The sequence below is a fragment of the Aulonocara sp. 'chitande type north' Nkhata Bay genome, linkage group LG12, assembly GCF_057382095.1.
Source record: "Aulonocara sp. 'chitande type north' Nkhata Bay isolate Kocher_YH1m ecotype deep benthic linkage group LG12, A_spYH_male_GT1.1, whole genome shotgun sequence".
NCBI classification, from domain to species: Eukaryota; Metazoa; Chordata; class Actinopteri; order Cichliformes; family Cichlidae; genus Aulonocara; species Aulonocara sp. 'chitande type north' Nkhata Bay.
The window spans coordinates 18,328,943-18,351,928 of record NC_141355.1 but is presented as its reverse complement, the minus strand read 5'-3'; the positions used below and the strand labels follow the sequence as shown (position 1 = coordinate 18,351,928).

The following is a 22,986-nucleotide window of genomic DNA, read 5'->3' as shown; positions in this document are numbered from 1 at the left end:
CTCACTCACCCCCAACTAATCATATCCACTACAACCCCAGTCACTGTGTAATGTAGGCTGGTGTGATTCTGCACGCCTCATGCATTGGCTTTCAACTGTACAGCCCCAAGGGCTAAAGTAGCATATTAAATCCTTCCCTAACTCCGTCCTCTTCTCCCCCTAAAGGGAAAAACTGCCTGTCCTAGACACATACTTATGCACGTGCATTCTTATGTTCGTCTCTGCAAAAAGCACAGACATGTACACTCTGCACGCTGCAAAAGAAGCCTCATATGTTACAGCTGTTAAAGTTTCTTTCTGTATTCATTGCTGTGGTGGTGAGCAGTAACGTTCCATTTCACAGCTGCACACTTTGACCTCCCATCAGAGCTTTTCTAAAGACCCAATCGCTCTGAGTTGCAGTGCAATGCATAGCCACTTTGGTTACTTTAATGATGTCTTCCTTTACATATATAAAACATATCATACCATGTTGATCTTTGGGTTTTTTTGCTGCCTAAAAGTCTCTGTTGCTGCACTCTGCCTGGACATCTTCACTTTTCTTCATACTTTACAGGCTAAAGAAGTGTGAGGATCATCTTACAGTTAAAAGTCTTAAAACAATACTTCTACAGTGAATAAGAATGCTGTTAGCTGAAAAACACTGGGAATGATTAGGGCCTCTACATCAGTACTACAGTAATACTACTTTCGACTGCTCCCTTATCACACAGGGTCACCACAGCGGGTAGCAACACATTTTTTTATTTGGCAGAGTTTTATGCTGGATGTCCTTCCTGATGCCACAGTGTAATGTTACCCACCAGTCTATGATAATACCACACTATCTACTACAAGAAAAAGTCTTACATTCAGAACCGTACAAGCATAAAACTATTACTAGCTAATTTACTTAAAGGTATTAAATGTTCTGCAAACGTCTTTTGTGTTATATTACTGCAGCATTAATGTGTAGGCTGATTTTTTTTCTTCTGCAAATGTTTCAGGTTGAGCACATTTAAAATATTTTATATATATTTATGTAATTTAATCCACAGCAATGTATTTTTCGCATTTTTTTTAAGATGATCAGTATCCTATGACTGAAGACAATGTAATGTTAAAAATCCACTATTAGTTTGTCACCGTCTCTTTGAACCTCAAGTTCAAAGTTGCAATGAACCGCTACCAAATTAAAGTTCAACACTTGGAATCAACTGCAGATTTCTTCTCTGTTTAATTCAGTACAGAACAATAAGGGGACAGGCCTCGTGTGGATATGAAACTGGTTGTGACACAATTGCCCAATTACTTTTAAGACTCTGAAAACATGACTATATGAAAAAACTGACTGTAATTCTTTAACAATTACTATAACACTTCTGTAACACACCTTTCACTATACAGAGGCAAAACTACTGAATATATTATATTGTCAGAAATTCATGAGGTCATAGAATGTAGTGTAATGTTCATTTGATCACCTTTAATGTACTTTTTAACTTTTAGTAACAACTTAAGAGTAAAACTGAAATTTTTGTGTTATCATACATTTGCAGTTATCATTACAATTTCAAACATCTTTTGTAGTCATGTACGGATTGTAAGGATTTTGTGACTCATATACAATCACCACATCTCTATTCCTAGACATATATTTTATGAATGGTCTATTAATACTACATTTTTATATTACACATCAGTGTATATGTACTTCTTTAAAGTATAGCCTCTCCCCTTTTTGCCAGAACCCTTTAGATCAATTTTCCCACCATTTCCTCCTTCCTCCAGTCATTTCTCTTTTATATTGTTCTCTGCCATTTCCTCCCCTCTTCTTTCTCCACTGTCTCTAGTGTTTGTGCTAGCAGAAAATTCCCACTTCATCTCTGGGGAGAAATGCATTTTTTCCCTGTTTCACTCATCTCTCCTTCTTCTCTTGTGTGTTTTCCATGCTGGCAAAGCTTCCCCTTCCTGCGTGCAGCAGGGAGCGTGCTCTGTCTATGGCTGTCCCATAAGAGACCCTACAGTCTGATGTTCCAATCTCCTCATCCAGAGGGATGCTCTCCATGCTCCTGTCTCTCTGGCTGCTCATTTCTGTTTTCTGTATAACTTACAATGTCTTTTTTTTATTGTCTCTGCATAGTTTAGTCTTTTCTATTTTAATCTGTTTATCTGATTCTTACCCTTTTGACACTTTTATCCTCACATGCTCTCATGCGCTGTCTCCCAAATGACACAGAGATCCTTAAAATTCAGCTTTTCCTCTTTAATTGTCAGATTTCTATTGCATTCTTTCCAGCGTTGAAATATATGTAGTCTTTCAGAAAAAGTAAACCTTACTCGTTTTGACCAGGAAAAAATTTGCAAGGAAGTATTTTGAAGATCTGGGTAGGACCTTTAACATCGATACGGAGTTTTTTTGATTTCTACTACAGAAACAGTGTGTAAAGTCTGAAGCATCATAACCAAACCCTACTAGTTTGGTTATGATGCTTCAAATCTTACTAGGCTACAGATCAGAAACCGCCTCCACATGGTTAGGGATTGTCCCTTTAGATATTGATGGGCCACCTAGGGCAACTTAAAATGGACACCGTATCCTATCACCTGGATAATGGTAGACACAGATAACCTGATCACTCATATCACACCACACACTGGAAGTCTTCTTTTAAAGCACTAATTTGCAATCATAAAAAGTATTTTACAAACTCATAGGGCTTTCTGTTGTTTATATCTCACAGAGCACTACAGTTCGTGTAAAATGTACTGCAACTGAGCTACATAAAATGGAGAGCACTGTTTCATATAATCGTAGGTCATTCTCCTTAACCATACCACGCACTCTGTCAAAACAAAACTGGACGGGAAATGAGCAAGACCCTTATAAATAGTAAACTATATAATCCTATAGTGCAGTGCAGTTTACAAGAACTACTATATCTAAGGGGTATGATAATACTGTTGTTGATAAAATCTGAAAGACAACATCATTGAGTAAACGGAAAATGCGACAGTTTACAATTATTGTAACTCTACTAGACAGTTTAAGTATAAATTGGAGAGAAAGGGAGAAATGCCAGTTTCCTTATTTTACCAATAAAATGTGGAACACAAAGGTCCAGATGGTAACAGAGCAGTTATGATGCTTATAGACATACCAGGAAATACCAGGGACTTATGGAGATATAAACAAGTTTTAGAAGATGAGGAAAATGTTCCATTTGCATAAAATCAGACTAATGACTTGACTACAAAGGAAGAGTTCATGTGTGGGTGACGTACCATCTATGGACAAGGTCTTTGCTTAACTATGCTACTTGTACACTCAACTGGGCAGCAATTATGTTTATGTTTTGACCTATGTATTTGAAAAAGCAACCGAAAAACAGAGAATCTGTTTTGGGTTAAAGTTAATCCACCTCTTTAAATGTTGCTCTTAGCTCAGGACAACCCATTATTCCACTGTGTTCTCAGCTGGACAGAGAGGAGAAAGGACACAAATGTCAGAACTTGTTGTCTGTGGGATCAAGAGCAATCACAAGGTAAAGAGCAAGCTGACTGTTGGCACAAAAGCAGACTTTGACATATCTAGGTAACATAATCCTTCAGTGTAAATGATGAGCGTAGAGGGCATCCAGTGTAAGTACGTTGGTTACACACTCTTCTGCCAGGCATATGTACATAGTCATACATCCACACACACATAGACACACATCTAATGAAATTGTGCATAATGTTTGTTTGGGTGGAACTTGAACCTGCCTGTGCCCCAGGGCCTCAGCCAAGCCGGTGTTTGTGTGTGCACACGCAATTACATAGAGAAAGAAAGAACACCTGGACACCTGGAATGGGCTGTCAGACTCACTGGAGCTGTCACACATTCCAGAATAAACGTGACCCCAGCACTGAGGGGGGCACACCTGTGCCATGGGAGGCCCCTTGTCTGTTAAGGACCCTCTCATAAAAACCCTCATGGTGACAAAGTTGGAGGTGTTTAATTGGCACTCAAACTTACTCATTGCTAAAAAGGTACTAATAACATCTCTTTGAGTCACCTAAACAATGGGAAAACGGGCTGAAGGTGCAAAGAGGGTTATTGTTATACAGATAAAATAACTCGCCTCCTAGGTACTTAACTAGTTTGAGTTTGGCTGCCAAGGCTTTCGTAATACTGTGTAAGTCTGTGTCTTTGGGGCGGTACAGTGAGCAGCTATGCACTTTATGCTGCTGTAAGCGCTCATCAAAGCCAGCACCATGCATGAGAGCCAAGGTTCCTGAGTTCTTTGCTCGGTCACTGTGCTCGGGGCAGAGTGTGTGTGTGTGTGTGTGTGTGTGTGTGTGTGTGTGTGTGTGTTTCAAGGGATCAGGAAATTGTTTGATCACTGCCCTGCGCTGTACAGCCCAGCCATTAAAGAGAACTTTTAACCATTTGCTAAACGGTGACAGAAAGAAGTATAGAAAGAAAAATGAACCTGAGTAGGGATGGTGCAGGTAAACACAAAATAAGTGAAATGCTAAGCCAGAATATCTATAATACAATAAAACATAAAAACAATCCAACAGCATAATCATGACGCTACAAACACAGACTTGGCAGGTCAGATAAATATGTTGGATGGAAGGGAGGACAGTGGGCTTGGGGGTCCTGTCCTACCCTCGACCTGCAAATGCTGGCACACCCTGTCCTGCTGGTGGCTAAATAAAGAGCCCCAGGGTGGGCTGGGCTGGGCAGCAGGAGAAACAGACACAGAGTCTGCATTACCCGGCTAATCTCATTAGGGAGGGAGCCCTGCCAAGCTACCAGGGGTCAGCCAGAGTGCCACGTCACTCAATGCACCTTTGGCACTCCCTCTGACCTGCGAGCAGGTTTGGAGTGAGACTTGTGTCCAGCAATGGTGAGTTGTGATGAGGTAAAGGTGGTAACAGGCAGTAAAATTAAGAAAAAGCGGTAAACTGGATAGGTGGATTTATAAACCAAGAATCATCTGCATGTAGTACTTTCAGACACGTTTTCAAAGAGTAGCAAAACCTGAAACTTTAGAAAGTGGATAAAAAAAAGTAAAACAGTTATAAACCAAATGAGAGAGAGAGGGAAGCAGAAGGTGATGGTGAGTAAGAGCTAAAGATAGAGTTAGAGCAAGAGAAGTAAAGAGAGATGGAAAAAGAGCCAGAGAGGATAGATAAGCAGCATCCTCTCCTGCAGCTTGGTTTAATGTATTTACAGCGGATTGCATCAGGGCGCTGTAGTTAAAAGGGCCATCGCCATCCAATGGGGTCATCTGTAGTGTGATGTGCCTCTCATAAAGGAGATGTGTGTCACTGCGATTAGAAACACACACACAATCACACAGACAATGGATATCATATACCCACAGAAACACAGACAGAGAAACATACATAAGCTTAAGCGCAAATGCTCACATGATCAAATCTCTTTGAACAAAAAAAAGAAGAAAGAAAAAATAAAAGCCAAGAGTGTTTTAAACTTTTGCCAGCTCTTTTTTTATAGAGCATAACCCTGTTGGCTCCTTATACATCTTTCTTCCCTTCTCTACCTCTGTGAAAACATTTGAGAGGGGATATGATTGCACTTTCAGATGTAGCTCATTGTGCTTGGTTGGGTTGGTGCCTAGGGCACATGCTGCTCCCACACAGGGTCAGACAAATTAGCTAAAACCAGTATAGAATCAGTACACTTTGGATTCTAGCCACCATCCTTGTACCAAATAACATCTCCACATAAGTGAAACAAGCATCAAAACTCCATGACATCAGACATGAGACTGGTTAAGAAACACATAACATGGAAAAGAGTAGCTGCAGTGGAAGCGGGTTGCAAAATGGCTTGCAGAGGCAGGAGGAATTCAAAAGCAACGTGCCCGATACGAGTTTTGTCAATAAAATGTGCACATCAGTTGTGCCACACTGTTCCCTCCAACAGTATGTTTACAATAGCAATACAACTCTGGCTTCTTCCCACTCACATGTTAGCTTAATAGGTGATTCCAACTTGGCCATCAATGTGAGGAAGAAGTTAATATGCATATAATAAATTGTTGTATGTGTAAAGTGTGTTGAGTGGTGAGTAAGTCTATGTAAATGGTAAATGGCCTGTATTTGTATAGCGCTTTATTTAGTCCCTAAGGACCCCAAAGCGCTTTACACTACATTCAGTCATCCACCCATTCACACACACATTCACACACTGGTGATGGCAAGCTACATTGTAGCCACAGCCACCCTGGGGCGCACTGACAGAGGCGAGGCTGCCGGACACTGGTGCCACCAGGCCCTCTGACCACCACCAGTAGGCAACGGGTGAAGTGTCTTGCCCAAGGAAACAACGACCGAGACTGTCCGGGCCGGGCTCGAACCGGCAACCTTCCGATTACAAGACGAACTGCCAACTCTTTACTCTTTAACTGTTAGTTAATAAACTGAAAAAGAAATGTATCTCCTTAAGTTGTCCTTTTGTAGTGTTTTTAAATTAAAAATTCCATAGTAAGAAAAACATCAATTTCATATTAATATCAACATACATTTGGAAAGCACTGCTCATGGACCACACATGTATCCTGGCCCCAAAACATTACTAAAGAATGATCTGAGTAGTGCTATAGAGGCCAAAATACCATAGCCAGGTGTGTACAGTGGCCCTGCAGACTGAGTTGTTTAAAATCCTAAACTACTAAAATTCAATAGCTAGAACCGTAAGGGGGATAAAGAGAAAACAAGAGTGAAAGTAAGGCTAAAGCTGAGGTTAAGTTGAGGATAAAGCTGCTGCTTTGTGTGTGTGTATAAATCAAGCCTGACTGCTGACTGGCACATATTGAGGTGGGAAGTACACAAGAGGGTACCCAATGCAATCAGAGCCAGGAATGTCTATTAAAGCAACATGTGAATCGTCTTATTTGTGGATGAGGCCTTTTAGCTTTACTTTTATCATGTGCCACTAGCAAGGTGACATACCCTAAAGAAAAAAGATTCTAATCACTTTTTTCACCATGAGGCCAGGCTTAGAGGTATTTTGGTAAACCCAGCTTTGCATAAACCATGATTGCTGACTGGTTAATGGGCTAAGTAACCAGGTAACTTGCTATTTGATCAATGCATGTTGTATTACAATTTCCTGACTAAGTGAATCCTTGCCTAGTTGTTCGACTGGTGTACTGGCTTTTCTGGATAACACCTGGGAGTTTATGTTATTATTGAGCTCTAATGAATACCCCCAGTATATTTGTAAGTGCTCTGTAAACTGTGCATAAGAGCGTGTACTGCATAATGAGGCCATCATCCAAAACCATTCTAAAAGAGGCAGAACTCGAGTCTGGGTAAAGAGAGAGCCAGCTAAAGAGAGAAGGAAGGGCACTCAGAGAAAGGTTGAGAGTTCACAGCTGAGTTCACGTGGACCCTGCACTGCTATGGGCCCCCGGCCAATGCTGAGATTGGGATAAGCCTCTGATGGTTCCACTGTGAAATGGGATCAGAGGAAGGACAGAGGGAGGGATGGATGGAAGGACTGAGGGAGGGCCAGTGGGAGGGAGTGTGTAACTGTATGAATAGGCCAGAGTTGGTGTTGAGATTTGAAATTGTTTAACAAGCTAGTTTCAGAATATGCTGCCAGGGACAGAGCTGATTGAATTGCAGCTGTATGCTGCGGGAACATGCTTGGAGGGATTTTTCTTCACTGATGTATAAAAAATTGGTGGAATTGTTGGACTTCATTAGCTTCCTAAAAAAGCCAAAGGAAATTATCTTCACTGTATCAAAGTAAATATAAAAAATGACTCCATCTGGATAAGTGACATGATATACCTCTAATACTTTGAACCTGGTATATAATAAAGGACTGGGCAGTTCTGGTAAACACTGAAAGTAAAAGTTATGAGTCAGTACTTACAGTGCCTGAGGCCCACTACAGCAGGTGCCACTTTTCTAACAAAAAGCTGTTCCAGCTAACCTTAAAGTTACCTTAGTGTAAATGCTCCACTGTTGACTAAGAGTGGGAGTGCCCTTATCCTCTCAGCAGGGGAGAGAATCGCATAAAAGAAAAGAGAGAGGAGTGGGGAGATAAAAAAGTCTTTAGCAAAGCGAAGCTCCCTTGACTAATTTTGGAGGGGTGAACAGTACACAGGTCGGATGTGCTCCGTGGCACAATTTGCAAAATAAGTGAATGCACCACTTTGATAAATATTAATAACTGAGAACAGCTCAATTATGTAGCTATTTAGAAACTTCATATTTTACAGGTATAAGATATATATAATTTGTTAACCAAATGTAATGCCTCAAAAGATGTTTTCTCAATAAAATGAAGTGAATTTGAAATTTGTACATATATATTTTCTAACTACCTACAACACATACAATGCAATATAACAACTAATGTGTGTAAGTTTTAAATGCAAGAAGTGAGTAAATCCATCTAGAAGCAAGTCTAGCAAATTGGGAGTCTGAATCCAGGTGGCTATTTTAAAGCTCCTATTTAAGTCACCAAGGAGAGAACCAAAAGTTTAATTTCTTTGGTCACGTGGATATAGAAAAAAAGAACTACCAGTTAAATCTAATAAAAGTGGTTTCAATGCTTTTTGTGCAGATTTTTCCAGAAAATGTGATTTAAAAAGCATTTTTCCCCACTGAAAGTTATATGTGCCCTACACACCCTCACAGTTTCAGAACATAGTGCCTGAAATCCTTTGGGCATCTATTGTGCAATAAATCAATGAAACAACATGACCGGCTAATTATTCCTATTTGAATGGATGAATGGCTCTTTAGGGGCAGAGGCCATTTTTATGTGTCCAGTTTTCCAATATCTCTGAATGTCCAAAGTCGGATCGCAATGGCAGCTGGCAGGAAACCAGCAGGGTATTCCAAACGTCCTTCTCCTCAGCTGAAGTTTTCATTTCTTCAACCAGGAAGCATACCAACCACATGCTGTAACTACTTTAACCAGCTACTTTCGACATGGAGGACCAGCAACTCTACTTCAAGCTCCCTCTATATGTCCAAACTCTTCACTCGCTCTAATAATGAGCCCAAGATACTTGAAATCCCTTATCACGAGCACTCTATCCCCCAACTGAGAGGGAGCCCTCTGTTTTCCAGCAACCATGGCCTCAGACTTGGAGGAGCTGACTCTCTTCCCGGCTGTTTCACTCTGAGCTGCAAACTGTTCTGGGGCTGAAGGTCATGCTCAGAATGAAGACAACAGAACCACATAATCTGCAAAAATGTAATTTTGCAGTTCCCAAATTGGACTCCATCTTTACCTGGCAATGTCTCAAGATCCTGTCTTTGAGCAACACAAATAGAATGGAGGGGGCAACAAGGAGCAATCTGAAAACATGTCTGACTTTGTGCCAAGGACGTAGACAGAGCTCTCACTTTGCTATACAAGGACCTGATGGCCTGTAGCAACAGACTCAGAACTCTATACTGCATCAGTACATGCCACAGATGTCCTTAGCTTTCTCCAAGTCCAAGAAAGACATTTAGACTGGATGGTTAAATTCCTGTGACCTCTTCAGAAGTCCTGCAAGGGTGCAGATCTGGTTCACTATTCCACACTAGAACAGAATCCACACTGCTCCTCCTGAATCCAAGGCTCAACGTTCAGACCGAACCTCCTTCCAGGACCTTGGAATAAACTTTCCCTATCTGAGATCTCCATGTAACATTAATTTTTTATTCAGTTTTAATTATATAGCCCTAAATCACAATAACAGTTGCCTCAAGGTCTTTCATACTGTAAGATAAAGACCCTACGACACAATACAATACATACATTAAAGTGGCTTGTCAACCAAGACAAGCCCACAGTTCCCAGACACTTTCCCATCTCAGGACAAATTTCATCCTTAGCCTCTCGACTACCCACAGGAACCTCTGCCAGTGTAACTGGTGAGGCTTCTCCTCAACCTTTAGGCTTTGGCTTCTCCACAAGTTTAGAAGTTCCTCAAAAATTTCTCTCTGCCATCCCGCATTATCACCAGACCAGGTAAGCAGTTCCCCTGTCCACTAAGTGATGATGAGCTGCCTGGAGAAGCCCCATGAATCCAGGCCTGGAGGGAGATCCTAGTTATCTATTAAGGTTCTAAACCCTTTATGGGGCGATCGTGGCTCAAGAGTTGGGAGTTCGTCTTGTAATCGGAAGGTTGCCGGTTCGAGCCCCGGCTTGGACAGTCTCGGTCGTTGTGTCCTTGGGCAAGACACTTCACCCGTTGCCTACTGGTGGTGGTCAGAGGGCCCGGTGGCGCCAGTGTCTGGCAGCCTCGCCTCTGTCAGTGCGCCCCAGGGTGGCTGTGGCTACAACATAGCTTGCCATCACCAGTGTGTGAATGTGTGTGTGAATGTGTGTGTGAATGGGTGGATGTAAAGCGCTTTGGGGTCCTTAGGGACTAGTAAAGCGCTATACAAATACAGGCCATTTACTATGGGTCTATCAGCAAGTCCATTTTACAAGTATTCTCTAAATGACTGTAACTCCATTATCGTTTGTGCTACAGACAAAATTCAAAGAAGAGAAAGAAGAGAAGACAAGCTTTACACAGATGTATCACAGTAGCACATGGCATCAAAAACGTACTTCTGTCTGAACACAGATGGCAAAAGATCAGCTCTGTTAATCTTTTACCATATGAGTTTCACGTAACCTTACTTCTCAATCATTTGGGCTAAAGAGAAAATTCAAATGGTTATTAAAAGATGAAAAATAGTTTTGTTTTTTTCATTTTACAGCGTTGTTGTGTTGTTGCTGCCTGTGTTTGAGTAATTTCTGTAACTGTGAGACACTTGCTGCTGCCTACCTTGGCCAGGTCTCCCTTGAAAAAGAGGTTTTTAATCTCAATGGGATCTTCCTGGTTAAATAAAGGTTAATAAATAAATAAATAAATACATAACAGCCAAAATTACAAAATAAGTCTGTTAGGCCTGTATGAATCTTGGTCAATAAAGGGTTAAGGTTTCCTCCTAAATCTTTGACATTCCAGAATTCTTCCATAGTTTTTCATGTCCACCTGACATAATGTGTTTGTAGACAGTCCATGTGGTTCAGGCATGTACTATATATATATGCATATACAGTTATATATGTGACAAAGGCTTTTGGATTTTGGTTTTAAGCAGCTTATGAGCTCATTCTGTCAAGAAGAGATACTGTCTGCCTTAAATGCACACACCACAACTCACAAAAACCCTTTCTCGCTCTCCATCGTGGCCTCTGCTCCTACTGTATGTGTGGCACGCAGCATGCTTTAAAGCTAGAACTATGAGGCACAACACTGTTTGCCTGGGGAATTCTCTGCTTCTACATCACTCCCTCTTCCTTTGCACGTCTCTTTCTGTCTGACTCTTCGACTCCCACACTCTCTTCTCATACTCTGACTATACAGAAACCCTGAATGAACCTTTGCTTGCACAGCCTTTCCACAAAGCACCCCTCCCCTTCCCTCGCATAGCCAATGAACAGAAGAGATGGCAACCCCATGCTCAAAAGTGATTAATTTCTCACCACTTTTTCAAGTTGTGTCTGAGAGAGATGTCAGCAAACAGGAGCCCAGGGGAGGCAAAGATGGCCATAAGAAAGGGGAGGAGAATAAGAGCTGAAAAAATCAGACTGGACAGATATTTTTTAAGCAATATCACTATCCAAATAGATGAGCACTATAAGAAGATATAATATTAGAACTGCTTACTCATGCAGAGGTTTTATTCAGGCGTCAGCTGTTATTTTTGTGCCACAAGGTGGCTAAGCTCATTGGCTCAGTGCTTGGTTTCTCTTGGTGACATGGGCAGTGAAAACGAGCAGAAAATCTAACTGTTCCATATCAAGGAATATTTTTACTGCTGCTAATGTGACTTAAATACCTTGTTCCACAGCTGAGTGGGCTAGCACCTGCTGCAAACTCAGCTAGCCTATTGCAGCTCAGTACAGAGCTGTTGCTAATTTTCTGATTCAATTAGCATGCCTCAGAGCTTTCTCGTCTAATTGCAAACTACTTCACAGTTACCTCTCTGATTAATCACTGCCCATCTGCGAGCTACTGCGTGCAGCACTTGGTGTAACATATTTATACATCCCCAAATATCAGCATCAAATGGTCAATAAGCGTCTGATATTTAACGCTTTTGTCTTAATCCCGCAGGTCTATATATTTTAAAGACACAATGGCCATAACCTTACTATTTACTCAGTGTGGGTTAACACAATGATGCTGACCCTTGCCAATCACACCACAGGGTAGACAAATGTCTTCAAATAAAATGTCTGCATTTTATGTGAAGACCTCAAATTACAATCTATGGCACATATGTTACTTGTGGGAGACAACCCACACAGGTACAAGGGAGCACAAGCAAAGTGCACATAGAAAGGATCCAGCTGGCTGGTAGGTTTGAGCCAGGAAGCCTCTTGCTATGAGATGCAGGATGCATAGATATATGGGGCTCACTCTGTTAAACAAGTAGATTCCACCCACTTGAAAGACGGTGATCAGAGAAGATGGGCTTAAGACAGGTGTCTTTGGCTTTCCATGAAGCAACAAAATGCATAAGCTAAGGCTCAACAGATATGGCTGACCCTTCAGCAACTCTTCGCTTCTATAACTGCCTCAGCACAGCTGAAGTCTGTCACCCTACCCACCCCTCATACACAGTCATGAAAATGAAAGTACACCATCTTTTATTTCTAAGGTTATACCATGTCAGTATTTATTTAATATACAGTGGTCCCTCGTTTATCACGGGAGTTACATTCTAAAAATAACCCGCAATAGGTGAAATCCGCAAAGTAGCCAACTTTATTTTTTACAATTATTATAGATGTTTTAAGGCTGTAAAATCCCTCACTACACACTTTATACACTTTTCTCAGACAGACATGAACATTTTCACACTTTTCTCTCCTGTTTAAACACCCTCAAAGTTCAAATCTTCGTGGAAAAATAAGTCCGGTATTATAGAATGAAACCAAAGATCAAATCCTGTTTTCAGGTCCAGAACATGGGAATAGAGCAGCTGCCAGAGAATTCAACATTAATGAATCAATGGTATGGAAGTAGAGGAAGCAAAGAGAATGAGTTGAGTAAAGTTTGACTGTTTTATTTCGCTTAATGCGCCTCATAATCCGGTGTGCCTAATGGTCTGAAAATTACAGTGAATTCTACCTTCGTTTAGTATGTCCAGAAGTACAACTTTTTATGTGATGGTTAGCATCTTCCTCTGCCTTTTGGATGCTACCGCAGGTGCCTTTGATGGTGCAAAACATTTCGTCGACATTGTTATGTTTGTTGGGGAGAGAACTTACAAACATACAGTACAGCACTTCAGAGTCACACTGCTAGCGTTTGAAGATTTGTGTAAATTTGACAAGCTGAACTCATTCTCTACTGTAAAAGAGACACGGCACGGAGGAGACTGATTGACAATGGTCTACAGCTGATCAGGATGCAGAACACAATGCGCTGTTAAAAAAAAGAAAAGAAAGAAAAGCATGCAAAATTGCACCAAAAAAATCCGCGAAACAGCAAGGCCGCAAAAAGTGAACCTAGTTATAGCGAGGGACCACTGTATACAGTTCACTTAGTTCACTAAGCCAAAATTTTGAAGCCGTGTGTAAGGGTAAGTACACCACATGATCCGGTAGCTTGTACAACTACTGTTAGCAGCAGTAATTTGAAGTAATGGTTAGCAATTATTGAAGTTATAGTTTTCTGCAGGACTTTATCAGTGATAGAGTCATGAAGAGATTTTGGCCCAAGTTTGCAGGCTGTGGGACAGATCACATCTGACTCCAGAGTTACTTTGGTACACAAAGGAGCTCGTGATCAACTTTAGATACAAAACATCTGTCCAAAGAATCATTTTCCAGAACTTATGTGATTTGTTCAGATGCAACTTTGCAAACCTAATCCAAGTTGCCATATTTTTTTTTTTTTTTAGACCAAATGACTTTCTCCTGGCAACCTTTCCAAACAAGCCATACTTGTTGAGATCGTTAACATGCCAACTGACCTGTAGACTCCAAGACATAGCTCTTGGGTTTCTTGCAATTCCTCTGAATATTTCACAGTCTGACCTTAGGGTGAATTTGAAGGGATGTCCACTCCTGAGAAGATTGGCAGCTATCTTGAATGTTTTCCACTTGTGAATTATCTTTCCCGGTGTAAAATGATGGATTTTGAATTGTTTGGAAATAACCTTATAACCCTTCAAAGAATAATGGAGAACAACAATTGCTTCTTTAAGATAATTCCTTGTGTTTCTCCTTCACAACACTGTGTTAACACACACCTGAATGCTCCAGTCCTACAAACTGCCAAACTGTTTGATTAGCAGCATCTGGCTAGCAGTAAGTATGGTTGTCAAACAGAAGAGCAAATGCAGACTCATATGTTCATAAAACCAATAGGTCTTGTCATCAACCCATTAGATGCTTATTATGCTTACTAGGTAAGTTATCTCACACCAAGTGCTTTGTTAGTCCTGGAAAAACCTGACATAACATTAAGTGACTGTTAGCTTATGCTCCAGTTTTTCTAATCTCTCCCAAATTAAGGATTCAGGATGGTGTACTCTAGACCTGGAGCTCATAACCTTTATCAAGATGCACCAGGAAACACATCACCTTTCAAACCAAACCAGATCAATAGTTCTGTGTTGTCTGGGCTGGCGGCCAGTGTTTACTTGTGTTGACCTCTGGAGCTCACGAAGACCAGCATAGGACAGATGAAAGCGGGAACAGAGAAAAGCACCATGGCAGTAAAGTTGCCTAGAGAAGGGTAGAAACCCTGCTACCAAATAAAACATGCATAAGGTCAGAGAAAAGACAAAGTGTACAGAGAACATGAAGGTAGGACAACAACTAGTTTTCAAGATATCAAATATCAATATCAAGAAGAAAGGAGTAGAGGTCAGAAAAGAGCTTTAACGATGAGAGAAAGTACTACAGACAGATGGTTAAAGGAGTCTAGGTTATGTCAGAGGTAAGGCTAAGGTATCTTAGGTTATCGGAACAGTCAGCCAGCTAGAGATTTCCAACTATCATAGCCAAGGCACGTTGCTTTCAATCCCACACAATCCTCTTCTCTGTTCTCCAACCCAACCCTATTGACAAATCTAAAACCAAGGTCACAGCAGTGTTTACACAGCCTTTAGCCCAAATTACATCATCCAAATGCTAGCCTGCTGGATGCGTCACACTGTCACTGAGAGTAAATGACCTGGCAGACTGCCGTCCCGCTGAAAGAAGAGAAACAGAGAAAATGCGAGAGGTAACAGGGTGGGAGGGTTGGATGTTAGGGTAGGCAGAGCGGGCTACGGGTGGAGTCAGATGAAGAGCAAGGACTTAAAAAAAAAAAAAAAGAGAGGGAGAAATGGCACATGAGTGTTAAACGTCGAAACATATCAGGGTGTTCATTTTGTGCCCTCTAAGAAAACAATTCAGTGTTGCCAAAACATGTGCACAACAATATTGTCCTACTGGCAGTATTCTCTGCTCATGAGTCGACACACTGAACAACAAGGGAACATAATACATATTGTTACTGGATCCCAATAATGATGCATAACCCAGTGGCTGCACAGGAATATAATACCAATATGTCAGGTCTCTGATTTGGCCGCAATTTGCATGGTTATAATAGCTTATCGACTGGCTCAAGGTTGAGCAGGGCCAGGCGGCTTCACTGTAATGACTGGCCGTGTGCCTTCGACAGTTTATTTCAAGCTTCTGTGGCTCAGTCAGCAGGCTCTCTATCCCATCAATACCCAATCTTGATCCTACTATCTGCAAGTCTACACAAACATGTTTGGCCCCTCACGCTGCCGGCAACCTCACCTCCACCTTTTCAATCCTCTCTATCCCAGTGATTCTTTTTCTGTAAATGACTCCTGTATCATAGAAGTATTTCCCATTAAGATCAACACATGTGCAATTCATTATGCCTCCCCAAATGTGATGTCTGTAAGTCTACCCATATAACAGCTATTGACTCTTCACAGTTTGGCCCTGCGCCCACTTTCTTCAACATCTGTGCAACAATACAACAGGCATCTCTAAAAGCAGAGACAAACTATTTGAAATTAAAATTATGGACTTTGAATTTTAAGAAAAGCTAAACTAGGCAAAGGAGAGATTATGGAAAACAGGCAGCTGTTTTTATTTGCAAATGAAATCACTTTGTGAACTGTATTATTTCAAGCATTTAATCAGTATTAATTAAGTTAGTTAGTGTGACACAAGAACAACAACAGCATACAATTACGTATCATAAGTCAGTTAGCCAACAGAAATATGAAAATCAGTCAAAAACTGAAAATCTCACATGTAAGCCTGATTTTTTTTTAAAAGATTTATATATGTACCTATTTATTGGTCTGACTTGTTGTTATTTGGCTTACTTAGCAGGCAATGCAGTGCCGTTTAGATATTATGGGTGTTTAGCTTCATATCTATCAGATGAATACTTAAGTTGTAGTGCAGGCATTGATAATTTATTCAATTAACAATTTTGTAAAATTTTAAATTCTTGCCTTTAACATTTTCATTGTATTACATTATACAAACGTTAAGAGCAAAATAAATAAATCACATAATGTCAGCCAAAGAAGAGAAACAAAGAGGGTGGAGATGGAAAAAAGCAAAATATTTAGACTTTGAATTTTGACATGAGCAATTAAAAAGTTTACAAATCTCAAGTAACAATATTATTAAGGATCTGAGTAAAGTCAAAAAAGACAAAAATGATGAGAAATTGGAAAAGTTAAGATAAGCGGGACCTAAGGTTAAACAAGAGACTTGATTATGTACCAAAGAAATATGAGAATAAAAGCGATGGAGTTTGTCTTCCAAGAATATGCCGAGGCTTTGTCACTAGAGCTTTCTTCACATGAACACACAACACCTGACAGTGTGATTTCCCCCCCCCCCCAAAAAAAAACATTTTCTAAAATTGTCAAGTGCAGAAGTGCATAAAAAATTCTCAACTGTATTGGAAAAAAATAACTATTGGAAAAACAAGAGAGAACCGCCTGATTTCCATTCAGTGTGACTTCGAGTGGCTGCCAATCATAAAAATAAAAACTAAACGTGTTAGTCACCACATTTAGCAAAACTAAACTTTTTGAAATAATCGAATTCTGGGAACTATATATTGTATTGTAATTGTAATCTAATTACAACATTTAAACCAAATTCAATATAAGCTCCTCGACATGTTAAGTTAAAGTTAAAATGTCTTTTGGTTTCTCTATAATCAACAAATTGGGCTCAGTACCCAAAAATTAAATCATTTTACATGGGAGCAAAAAAAAAAAGTACATAAGTTACATAAGTTGAATTTAAATATTAGATATTTGATAGATACAAATGATTTTACAATTTTTTTTTAAAGATAAAGTAAAATAATATTGTTTTAAGATTTTTTAAAGAGCTTCAAAGACTTTGTCCAACTGTAAACCTTTCCCATTGCTTAGACAAATCAATTCTAAAATCTCAGGATACTGGCTGTTGTCAAGCCACTTTCAAAACACAAAGACAGAAGAAGACAAAAACAGAAAATCAAACGGGATCGTGGAAATAGGCAAGCCACAGTCCTCTATCGAGGGGTCAGAGTGAAGGAAGCACAGTCATGCCCGCTGTGGGCACTCAGCTGGAACTAAATGTGGACACCGAGACGCCAACTGTTGGACTGCTGCCAAGGACCTCTCACCCTGCTGTGCTTTCTCTCCCTCTTTTTGCCCGAGACGCAACATTTTACACTTATTCAGTCATTCCGGTTGACATTTTCATTATGACAAGTCAAATGATGGTTGAATGAAGGAAGATCATTAAAGCCAGTAAGTAAAGGATGGAGGAGTACACCTTAGACCACTGATAAACATGTTACCCATGTGTAGCCACATGTGTATGTTTGGGCAAGACAACCGTCTCAGGGATGTGTCAAAGAGAAAATAGGACCAGTGAGCTCCCAACAGCTGTAAATGAGCTGGGCGTCACACGCACACACACACACACACACACCGTCTGCGAACAGCCACACATGACAAAGCAAATATGATTACAGTATGGAGGAAGACGAGGAGGATGATCCAAACACCATAATATAATTTCCAAGAAAGGATGGGTCAGGGCATGAGGCAGGTGTGCGGGCGGTGGGGAAAAGGGGTTTACCAGGGGGAAGGGCAGGGGCTTAGCTGGTCAGAGGTCAGGCATACTGTGCAGCGATCTAATGGCTGTTTGGTTTGTGCACTGCAGCTTAGCTCATGTTTTCCAAAAACATGATACAGAAAGTAGGCCAGGATTCAAGAGACGAAGAGCACCACAAGCAGCAAACCGGTTGAGTAAAATGCACCAAAGTTCGCATAGTTCAAACCTTTTCTCTTTTTTTATATGAATAGAACCTTGTTTATCTTAATTCCTCAGAGAACGAAGTTATTCAAAGGAAAGTATTTGGTACATAAAAAAGACATAAATACTTGATTAATATTTATAAAATATGATCATAAATAGTAAATACATGCATTCAGGGAAAAAAAACAGTCTACAGTGACTAAAATCTGTTTTTATTTATCAGTGGTGGCAATTTAATTTGGCTGGTGAGGTTCAGCTCCAGCTGTTTGAAGGCTACAGGCCAACAGCAAACATAAACCCTTTGACATGGTCAACATAAGTCCTGAGTGTTTACGATTAGACCTTCAGGTTAAATCCTTCGTATACCCTGTCATTCAAAAGAAACATTTTCATACCACTTTATTATCATGTGATTTGTCGACTAATATTCAACGTATTAAAGGAGATTATGGTTGCATTAGAGGATTAGAGGTCTTTTAAGGAACCAGGACTGAGTACAGTGACCCCCGCAACCATCTATACACACATACATTCATCAGAATTTTCTCGCCAGATATATGAAAAAGATTACACTGTGATTTCTAGAATATGAAACAAAACAATCTTTCTCTTATCCAGCCGTTCATCCATACATGCATTCATTTCTCTGTTGATTCCTCAAAGACATATCTGTGTGACAGCAAAAGGTTGATCCTGGGGCCACAGCAGGACTGGAATGCCAAGCATGGCTTTAAGCTGTAAGGTAACATCTATGTCAAAAGCTTCATCGTGTATAAGACTAAATCTCAGCTCTCGCCAGGGTTAGACAGGTCCTGAGTAGGAACTACAAGGGCAATCTAATAAGAACACATTCAACATTGTCCACAGGAACTAACCTGACATGTGACTGCCTGCAACACCTTAAGGTCAAAGGCCAATAGACGTTTCAGCAAATTTGACCAGGCATGGCATGAGCTAATATTCTGTGAGGGTGGGAGGCATGACCTCCAACCCTTACCTACTAAGAACCTTGAAGTTTTTTACCCTGACCTAGACTTGACTCCTTCATCTGGGATGTTAGCTATACTAATTACTACCTGATAGCAGCCTGGTGCCAAAGGCAATTCATCCCCTTCCATTCTCCACAACGCTGCTCCAGCAGCTGGTGCCAACCTCACTTAACAGTCGTGAAGTGTTTCCGACATGAAGTGTAAGCCTAAACTTTTCATCTACTCTGTTGGGACACTGAGAAATGTAAACAAAACCAGAAAGCTATGATTGGCAAATCATCTACATCCTATACTTACTTAAAATTAGTAGGTTGAAACTGAGAAACCTTAATGCCTTTTTAACAACAGATGACACTTTTTTTATTTGATGAAAATAGATTGAAATACATTGGAGATATATTTGAAAGTAACATTACCTAGGATTTCAATGATCATCATGACACATTAAGATCATTAAAAGATTTGAAGAAATCCAGAGAAAACCTCTATGCATGGAATGAGGATTTTTTTTTTTTTTGCCTTTTTTAGGGTGGGTTGGGAATTACCTTGGGCGAGTAGAACTACCTCTAGTCCTAGAGCTAATTCGGCAAACACCCTGTCAACCTTCGATCAAACAAAAAATGTACTTTTTCCCAAATAGCTGGAATCACAAAAACAAAACAAACAAACATTGTGCACATATTACTTCAATATGGTTCTACCTTAAAATTCTCCAGGTCCTGCACTAGCTAACTACATTTGGGGGTTTGCTATTTGGCCAAAGCTATAACCTAGACTCCTTTAACCATCTGTCTGTAGTACTTTCTCTCATTGTTAAAGCTCTTTTCTCACCTCACCTCTCCTCTACTCCTTTTCTTTTTGATATTGATATTTGATATATAAACTATACTTTGCACCATCAGAAGGTCTGGAATTTATGCCTCACAATACATTTAATTTTAAAAAGTAGACTTTGGCTGTGAAGTCTGATAGGATCTGAAAAAGTGACAGAGCGGCACTAATTAGAGAATAGCCAGTGTGTCACAGCTGCACAAAATGAAAATCAAAAATGTGTATACCCTATCTATTTACTTTCTGTCAAAAGGCCAGCTTATCAAACTTTCTGGTGGCATGTGCACCACCCAATGTTAGGTCTCACTAGAACTAGTTATATCTGGAAATCCAGAGGACCCAGATCAGTATGAGTTTCCTACTGATTATCAGCATGTAGTACGTGTGTGTGTGTGTGTGTGTGTGTGTGTGTGTGTGTGTGTGTGTGCCATGCGTGTGTGTATACATTTGTAGGGCTATTTCTGAGGGTGCCTGTGAATCTGTGAGCATACATGCAGGTTTTGCTTTTGTCTATGTGGACGAGTGTCCTGTCTATGTTGATTAGATAGGAACTGTGCGCTCAGTAGATGGACATAGTGACTGACCAGCACACAGGGACAGAGAAGGCAGGAGTGGTGTTTTTCCGCTGGCTCTGTGGTTTAGCCCTGAGAGGCTCAAAGAGGTGATAACCAGTCTGTCTCTAGGTCACCCTGATAACATGGTTGTACACACAGCATTCTTCATCTTGGGGGGATATACATAAGTGAGTTTCTGTGTGAGTAGGAATGTGTGCCCGTAAGACTCCACTCAAATCTAAGGGCTCACACCACAAAACCACATTGATAAAGATTACTGGTCACAAATCACAGATTTAGGAGGTGTCAGGAGAGGCAACCTTTGAGTTTCAGAAAAATAAGCCCAAAAAAGAAAGTGAAGAGATAAAGAAAAAAAAGTGACAGTAACACTGGTCCGATTCCAGAATCTTTCAGAGAAGACAGACACTATATAACAGGATTTCAAAATGTGTTGCTTGGCCAGAAATATGCATGTCAGTCAGCATAACATGGAATACCACTTAAGAGAAATGGGACAAGTGGGAAAATGTGGGCTTAGAAAGAATCATAAAAAGTGCACACAAGTGCAAGTTAAGGCAATTGTTTTAAAGATGTTTGGTAGTTAAACAAAAGCTTGCACTGAGAACATATCACACTGGTCTTTATAACTCATTTGTTGCTTTGTGCTTCAGCTCAATGTCAAACCATTTTCAAACCATTGAAAAGTCAGCTGACACGCAGGTCAGAGTTCGCTTGGTGCAACCCGGAGCAGTGACAAGCCAGTGACGGTCAAAGGGATGTTGGAGGATAAACAAGAGAAGCAGGAAAAGAGAGCTGAGGATTAGGAGCCATAGCATCAGTTAGGGATCAACACAGCCCATCTCATTACTCCCAGGCACAATAAGCACAACAACTCTCTGAGCACTTCATAATTACTGCTTGCTATGCCACAAACAAGCTGTGTTTATTACCCCTTTCTTCTTCTTGGTGCTTTCAGTGAAGAAGAAGAAAAAAATCCTCTAATTGCCATATACTTTTAATACTAGAACACACTGGTTTCATGGGCGATTTGTCTGCTCTCCTGAAGATGGGTCGTTAATAAAGTTTTTATCTGTCAAAGTGGAACACAGCAAAGGATTCAAGGTCACCGCTGCATACTCAAAATCTGGTTAGCCACTGTACCTACCATCACTTTTGTTTACATAATTATATAAATAAGCTTAAATTTTCTTCTCAGAAAAAGACAAATAAACATAATTTGAAACTGATTATGTCTCAAGGACTTTCAAGGATGACTTTTTAAAAATTCTGTAATAATAGTTATGTGTATTTCTATTGTATCTGTGTGTATTTTTAAACAATTTATAGTAACCATATTAAGCAGTTAATTATAATAAAACTGCCCAAAGAAGACAGTTGATAAACGTGATGCCAAAACATATCTAAAAAGGCTCATTTAAAAAGGTTTAAAAACAGACTAATATATTAAATATACCAGATTTTTTAAGAATAACAAAACAAAATATAAATAAATAAAATTTAAACCCAAATCAAATTCAAATTTTATTTGTCACGTACACAGTCATACACAGTACGATATGTAGTGAAATGCTTGGACAACTGCTCGTGACCTAAAGAAAACAAAAAAGGAAAAGGCTATGAATAAGATAGGAAATAAATATGAAAAATTAAAAAGGGTAAATTTAACTAGGAAGGAATAGAATATAAATTAAGGTTAAAAATGAAATAACTGTACAACACAAATTAGAATGAAGGGTAAATTTAACTGGGAAGAATAAGATAAAGATAAATATATAAATTAAAGTTGAAAATAAAATAACTGTACAACAAAATACACAATACACAATATAGAACTATATAAGAATGTATGAAGAAATCTAAATATAAATAAATATATACACAATAACAGCAGCTGTACAAGTATTAACCGGAAATGAAGAATATAGTGACCAGTGTTGTGCAAAACCAAAGTCCAGAAAGTCCAGTGTGTGTGTAAGAACTGTATGTGTGGGTCAGTACTGTGTGGTGGTGTGATTGAGAGACCGTATCGCCTGCGGGAAGAAGCTCCTCCTCATTCTCTCTGTGTTGGTCTTCAGGGAGCGGAATCGCTTTCCTGACCTCAACAGAGAGAACAGTCTGTTGTTGGGATGGCTGAGGTCCTTCACGATCTTCCTGGCCTTGGTCCAGCACCGCCTGCTGTAGATTGAGTGCAGGTCAGGGAGCTCGGAGCGGATGGTGCGCTCAGCTGACCGCACAACCCTCTGTAGAGCTCGTCTGT

General features: G+C 40.1%; 1 protein-coding gene across 1 annotated transcript in view; it reads right to left on the bottom strand.

The window, feature by feature from the left end:
* arb2a (ARB2 cotranscriptional regulator A) overlaps positions 1-22,986 on the bottom strand; it is a 166,591-nt gene that overhangs the window by 16,687 nt on the left and 126,918 nt on the right. The window lies entirely within an intron of this gene.